This window comes from Hoplias malabaricus, chromosome 3 (assembly GCF_029633855.1).
Source record: "Hoplias malabaricus isolate fHopMal1 chromosome 3, fHopMal1.hap1, whole genome shotgun sequence".
In the NCBI taxonomy this organism is placed as follows: Eukaryota; Metazoa; Chordata; class Actinopteri; order Characiformes; family Erythrinidae; genus Hoplias; species Hoplias malabaricus.
Window position 1 is genome coordinate 44,546,548 of NC_089802.1, and position 6,972 is coordinate 44,553,519.

The 6,972-nt window shown below is 34.8% G+C and overlaps 1 protein-coding gene and 1 long non-coding RNA gene across 7 annotated transcripts in view; one reads left to right on the forward strand and one right to left on the reverse strand.

The window, feature by feature from the left end:
• Positions 1-3,501, reverse strand: part of eya2 (EYA transcriptional coactivator and phosphatase 2) — a 28,359-nt gene extending 24,858 nt beyond the window's left edge. For 2 of the 4 annotated variants that reach the window (XM_066665172.1, XM_066665169.1), the window contains exon 1: positions 3,364-3,501. The gene's annotated coding sequence lies outside the window, so the exon portion shown is untranslated. Of the gene's footprint in view, positions 1-1,668; positions 1,780-3,363 lie in introns of all 4 variants that reach the window. The other 2 variants (XM_066665170.1, XM_066665171.1) reach the window with 2 other exon arrangements.
• Positions 3,370-6,972, forward strand: part of LOC136692082 (uncharacterized) — an 11,728-nt gene continuing 8,125 nt past the window's right edge. For 2 of the 3 annotated variants that reach the window (XR_010801920.1, XR_010801922.1), the window contains exons 1-3: positions 3,488-3,618; positions 4,043-4,114; positions 6,966-6,972. The exon at positions 6,966-6,972 is cut by the window's right edge and continues 58 nt beyond it. This is a non-coding gene — a long non-coding RNA (uncharacterized lncRNA). Of the gene's footprint in view, positions 3,619-4,042; positions 4,115-6,965 lie in introns of all 3 variants that reach the window. The other variant, XR_010801921.1, reaches the window with a different exon arrangement.

The following is a 6,972-nucleotide window of genomic DNA, read 5'->3' on the forward strand; positions in this document are numbered from 1 at the left end:
TCTGAAATGTTTTTGTTTTTTGACAGCAATTGCTTTTTCTTCTGTGACCATGAAATCAAGAAACTCTCCAGAACACGGGTCCAAGTTCTTGGATTTCTTGGAAACAATTGGGATACCTTAATCACAAGCCTGCTCGGCTTTATAGGTATAGTTTAAGGAAAGAGCAGCACCATCAAACACTGACCTGATGAAATTTAAAGGTTTAAAGAAAAGTTCACGTCTCTGTGGTTGGGATTATTTTATGGTAGCTTTTCTTTTTTGAGAAAATAATAAACTGCTGCATCTAATGACAAAGGTTTCCTCTGTATAATCAATATATTTAGTGTAAAATGTATAAATCTGACTTTGAGTTTTCAGCTTTATCCTCATGTCTTTTTTTAAAATCCTACAGAAGTGGGAATTCAAAAGCATGAAAAATCGAAACTGTTAAAATTGTCTGATGATGTGGCATGGAGATAACATGACACAACAGTTTTGGCGACATATTGAATTCGCTTCACCAATTCTCGCTAGACTTCCAGAACACCTCACTGGGCACCAGATAAATATTTTGCTCATTACTGTGAAGGTTATCTTCCATCTGGGAGCTGGAAGCAGAGGATCAGTTGACTATTCAAAGCAAAGCTGGAGTTCAAGGCCTTCAGCCTCACCCCGAAAGCGAGGGGTTAAAGCCAGTCACCCAATAATGAAACGGACGCCGATAAAGTCAGGAAGAGCCGTGCTTCCTATGAAAATATTTATCATTCCAGGAAACTTTGGCTACAGAGGACTTTAGGAATTAATTTGTGTTTTCATAAGAGGGGGGCGCTGGGGCCGCTCAGGATGAAGCATTCTCCACACTCGCTGATTCCTCGTCCAGAGCTTATTCACAATTTATTAGGGTCAGTAATAAGAACCATGAAGGGAAGAAGGGTTCGAAAGGAGGGAAATCAGGCTCAAAATGGAACAAAACGAGAGAAACACCCATGCACACATGGCGGAGTGTGTCCTTCGGCCATTTTTCCAAGTTATAATTGCATGATCAAAATCAAAACGGGGATGAAGTGCTCAAGTTTCAGTTTCTTCATGCTTTCTCTTGCATGAAATTTTGTTTAAAAAAAGCATTAAAAGAGCATTTACCTATAAAGGCAGAAATTAAGGATACTAATATGTATAAGATATTATTACACTAAAATCCATTTATAATTGCTGAAAAAAATAGGGTAATTTGCCTGAGGTTCATCAGTTCATCTACTCTTATATTCTACAATATCATCAAAATTTCTCCTACAAAAAAATGAATAAACAATTATGTCACTGATTAAATGAGTCCGACTTGGAATGATGTCTTTAAACGTGACAAGCATGTGAAGCTGAAGCCATATAATCAAGAAAGAAATCAGGAAACCTTGAAGAACCTATGTTTCTGTTTTATGTCTGCAAAGAGTAAAGGAAAAAAAGAGCTAGTCTTTGCTTTATTGTTTCTGAAGCTTTCTGTCCAGTTCAGGCAGTTTAAATGTGGTGTTCTGGATATGGATTGAGGAGGGGGACCTCTGTGTAATTGTGCAAAAGTGATTTGAGTGCTGGCCAAGGGAGGGTAAAATGCATTTAAATGGGGGTTGTGAGAAGACCTTGAGGAGCATGAATGGTCCTCTTTGAAAAATGCTTAGCAAGGCACCCTAAAATTACCTTATTAGCTTCCTGGCTTCAAACATCGCCCCAGTGATTTCAGTGTAATCTTCTGCCTGAATTTAAGCTTGAGCAAAACTACTTCCAACAGCATAAACACTGAACTTTCAGCTGGAATGAATAAAGGTAAAAAACATGTAGCCACATGTATCCACATATACATTCAAATGTCTAACTACATTTTAAAGAGAATTTTAAAATGTTATAGAAATATAAAAAACAATCATATTTTTGTATATCTTAAAAATATTTTTACGTATATTCTGAGAATTTAAAACTTTAAATGTATCAAATGCATAAACTGAAAATACACATGACCTCTCTGGATAAGAAGTCCAAAGTGATATATTTCATTTGAAATGATAAGGTTCTATCCACATTCTGAGTGGTTCTGCAATGATGAGCTTAAATGAACCATATTGGAGTATTTTTTTCTTAGATAAAGATTAAATAAAAAAAAAAAAACACAACATCTCCCCTAAGTTTTAATAAGTTATGGTCATGGTATAAGAATTTGTAAATATATATTTTTTATTATTATTTATAAAAAGTCGAATAAAGCCATAATATTCCAAGAGGACAATATGGCTTACTAATATTTCACATCAGAAAGCTACAAATAATATGATAAACCAAAAAAATAAAATTGCTAAAGAAATAATTATTAAAAAAAATCATAAAAGTCATAAAGTTTAAAATAAATGCTTTGCAAATTATTATATCCTAATACAATTTTAAGATTTTGTCATAGACATTTTAAAGCACTCAAAATGTAATAATTTAAACAACTTTATTCAAATGTTTACTTTTCAGTGTGGTCCCTTTCCTCCCTTTTAAAAGATCATGATAGATCTTATCATGTTTAGCCTCTGTCTTATCAGATAATCCTGACAATCCCAAATCCTTAATCGAGTTTCACTGTATTATAAGTGCCAGTTCAGACTATCCAAAAATGCCCTGGCTAATTTTAAGGTGGTTTAGATTAATTCAAGGTAATGAAGTGCGCATGTGTTATAAGCATTCTAAAGCAGACAAGATAAAACTGCGACAAATGAGTCGAACCTTGGGCTACAGCTTGCCGTAGGCCAGATACAAAATAAGCGTGTTAAGTTAAATGAAAAAAATAAAATAAAATAAAATAAAATAAACACAGAGATCTGCGACCCCTGAAATGAATATTTACCCGTTTTATTTAAAGGGTGAAAGGCTGAACATTTATGTTTACTTCGTGATATTTAAACGCCGTTCATTGAAATAAGGCCCTACGCTACTCAGTCACTCAGTCACACGCTATTCAGATGTCACTGGACAGTCTCCTCTCACCTGCTGGAGCTACTGACAGGAACATAATACACTCTATCAATTTAATTAACTCCTAAAAACTATATATTCAACAGCGCTTTAAACAGTAACAGCTACCGTTTCGGTTAATATGAATGTAATTTTATTACTTAATAAAGATGTAAATACGTAAAAAGTAGTGCGGACATTTTGTAGTTAGACTCAACTCTCGACACTAAATCATTAAAAGAAATAGAAAACTGTTATTGTCGTTACACGCTTGAGAACGAACTCGGTTCGGATTGTATTATCTACAAACACCACACATCCACATGAAATGAACCTTAAACGAACGTCTGTCATCCCAAATTGACCTTTTTGACAAACAAGAGGACAAAAGCTGTAAAAACTCACCATATTTTAGGATTAAAGCACGACGAAATTGAAATCTCTAAAGTAGTCTCCCCATTCCGTTGAGTGTGAATTTAAACCGTCCTCCGCTCAGTGACAGTTGAAAAGGCGACCGTTAGCGCTGAGGAGAGTAGCTTCTCTATGGCAACGTTAACGTTACCGAAACATAAGTAGCGTTCGCGGAAACGTTACGGGACCCAAACAAAACACGGCGAACTTCTCCGAGGTGAAGAGGAGAGAAGTGGAGGCTAATGTGCGGTCAGTGTGATTAGAAGGATGAGTGAAGTCTGTCCCTCCTCCTGTGTGTGTGTATGTGTGTGTGGCGGGGGGAGTGGGTGTGTGTATTTGTATGAGGACTGAGGAGAGAGAGCTGTTCGGCCGAAATGTTAAATAAATGAACGACCTCTCTCTCTCTCTCCCTCCCTCTCTCTCTCGCTCGCTCTCTGAGGTCCCTCCTCCTCGGTGTGTCCTCAGTGTGAACACAATACTAGTCTCGGCTCTGGAGGCGGAGTATAGACTCGGGTTTGTGTGTTTGTAAGCTTTGTTTCGAATCAGCGTGACACTAAACTAAGCTAGCTCTCCAAACAAAGCCTATTTCATACATGATAAATTAGCAATGTTTGTGTTTCTAGCTAATGTCTTCAGCCTCAGCGTGATACCTTGGCTGTTGTTCATTTTACAGGACTCATCCAGCAGTGTGTAACAAGTGAGGCTACGTTTGGCCAAGTAGAAAGACACAGTGAAGGTTTGAAATGTATGTAGAAATTGTCATACTTTTCTTAAGTTTGAATTTGTAGAAAGCCTAAACTTTACACCTTCATTCTGTTACATTTGTATTAGTTCATATTTAATTATTTATTTACTATTCCTTTTATATTTACATTTTTTTGGTTGGTGTTATGCTTTAGTAGCTTCAGTTTCAACTAGAAGTGTTTGATGCTCCTCTGTAGTTCTATAAATGACCAATCTCGAGTGGAAATCAGTTTATGTACCTTGTTAATAAGCAATAAGTCATATTGTGTACAAAATAAAAAGTGTCATGGCTGAGCATTTCCACACTGAACCTGCCATGCTCCAAAAACATACTAGATTCATACATCCAGTGCTTCTTAGTTCATAAACCTAAGGAACCTATCCTGTCAACTTGCAGGACATTTGAGCTGCAACAGTGTGGTGGAGAGGTGAGATAAAAGCAGGGAATTATTGAATATTCATACATCTGTTTTTATTTATTTATTTATTTTGTAGGAAGATGTTCTTTTTTTTTTGCTTTTATTATAAAATATAGGTTTAGAACCCTCTAGACACCTCTGCACCTATCCTTTTATTTGTTGTTTCTCTGAAACCCAATTACGGTCATTTAAAAACAGTGTGAACAATGTGACATTTCCTTACATAAAACACTCTATGTTGGTTAAAGGGGACTTTTGCTATTTTTAAAATTTTTATTATTATTTCTCCTTTTCAGTTGTTATTAATAAAGTATAAACAAAGATTGCAGAGCAGCTTGATTTAAATTTACTTTAAAAAAAAAAACACTTTAAAAATAAAATAGGTGTCATTTGTGTGATGCCATAGAACATAATTTTTTAATGCAGAGAACGAATGAGTTTGTGAATGAATGTATGAGCACAGAGGATATTTTAAAGTTTAAGAACCTCTACATTATATAAAACTTGAGAACTCTTTATTTATAATTCAGATTTACTATGTGGCATGGAATGTTTATATTATGTGAAGATATTTTAAGTGTGGGTTATTCAGATATACAAACTTACAGTAACATTGACAAACATTCTTTAGGAAGCAAAACCATTTGTCCTATGTTCTCAAAGAATCCTTTGTGACGCACATTCAGATTTCTCTATTATGGCTGTGATAACGAGGGCCTGCAATGCTACTATAGGCATCTTATTTATATTCCAAAGCAACCACTCAACCTTCATTTCTTGAATTTTTTTAAATGTATATTGATAATGTTACCATAAGAAAAATCTTCAGTGCTTCACATTGTTAAATTTGGCGACAATTAGGAGTGAAATAGCTTTAATGTACTAGATCCCAATAAATGTCTAAACAAAGCATAATTTCAAACTACTGTATAACAATGTGTCAGGCAGCATGTTTTTCAGTAATGAATGTTATAGCCTAATTTCTGTGAAGGAGCTTTTATAGGCATTTAACCATTCAGATGTCTTGTCCTTTACTACTAAAGACAGTGTTAAGTACTTCTAGAACCTTCCATTTCATGTCAATCCACACACATCACTTGGTTTACTGCCCATTTAATTAGGTAACTGTGAAAAATTCAGTAGAATTCCCCTTTAGCATCTCATTTTCATTACGCGTGATTTTAGGACAAAGCAGTGTTGATTTATGCGTATCAGTTGCCTTTTAATTAGTTTACTGGGCACTAATCCAGAATGCTATGGTTTCAATTCAATAGGTCCTGAGTTCCCAAAATTGTTTTTAAAATCATGCTGTCAATTTACCAAGTCACTCATCAATATTTCATATAGCTATGTTCAAATGTTTTTATGTTGTGACTCAAAACAAGTCCTACGCACAGCATGGATAGGATGCCAATAGTGTATTATTTTCATAACCGCAATTAAGCTGTCGTGTGTTAAATTATTTCTATTCTACGAGTGTGTGTGTTCTTAACCCTATTTGCCAAAGGCAGATAGTAAGGCCGGATAAGCAGGGAGTGGGCGGATTATGTCATGTAGACAGTGTGGATTCTTCATTTTCCCCAAAGCACAGGTCTGCAGGCCTACCGTGAGAAAGTTAGAGGTAGACTACTGCAGAGAGGGGATATTCCCTAAAAACAGTAAGGTGAAAATACCAGAAACATTTAGGTGAAAGGCCATTATTTTTAAAAGGCAAACAAAAACTTGACATTTGAAATAACTTTTACTGCATTTCCGACATATGAGTGTTATATTAATACATTAGATATATCTTAGTCAGTAATTTTCTATAACTCGTTTATGTATTCATCATCATTACTATTTGTAACTTATAGGGAAAGCTGATTATATTGAAATCATATAAATAGTGGCTCATAACTAACAATTAGATACGTGATTAGATCTGCATACATTTCACACAGATATTTAATGATATCTATGACATTAGGCTTTCCATTTAAATGTGGGCATTTTATACATTTTACTGAATTTATCTCTCTAACAGCTCCCTAATGTATTTCTGTAAAGGTAACCCAGGAATATGTAGTCCCAATTTCTACTTTTTTTAAAAATTCATCACTATTGATTTCTTGGAGTGACAAATCTCATATAGATGCATCCACAGTAGTGTTACCATTGCTTAACTGCATCCTTTCATGTAGTTGGACATATTTTTCAGTTTGTATTTACAAAATGACAGATGTAGATAACTGACAAGCTGTCAGCTCCAACAAATTATTCTGATTCATTTTGCTATAATTATGGTCTGCAAGAGGAATGTTAAACATTTGTAGAAGTAGAGGAATTTACATTTTTGCACAAAGATAGTGAAATATGTTAGTTAAGTGTTAATAAACTATGTTTCTTTATTGAAATTTCAGAGGAAAGATTAAGTTTTCCTTCATTTCTTTTAAGGACTGAA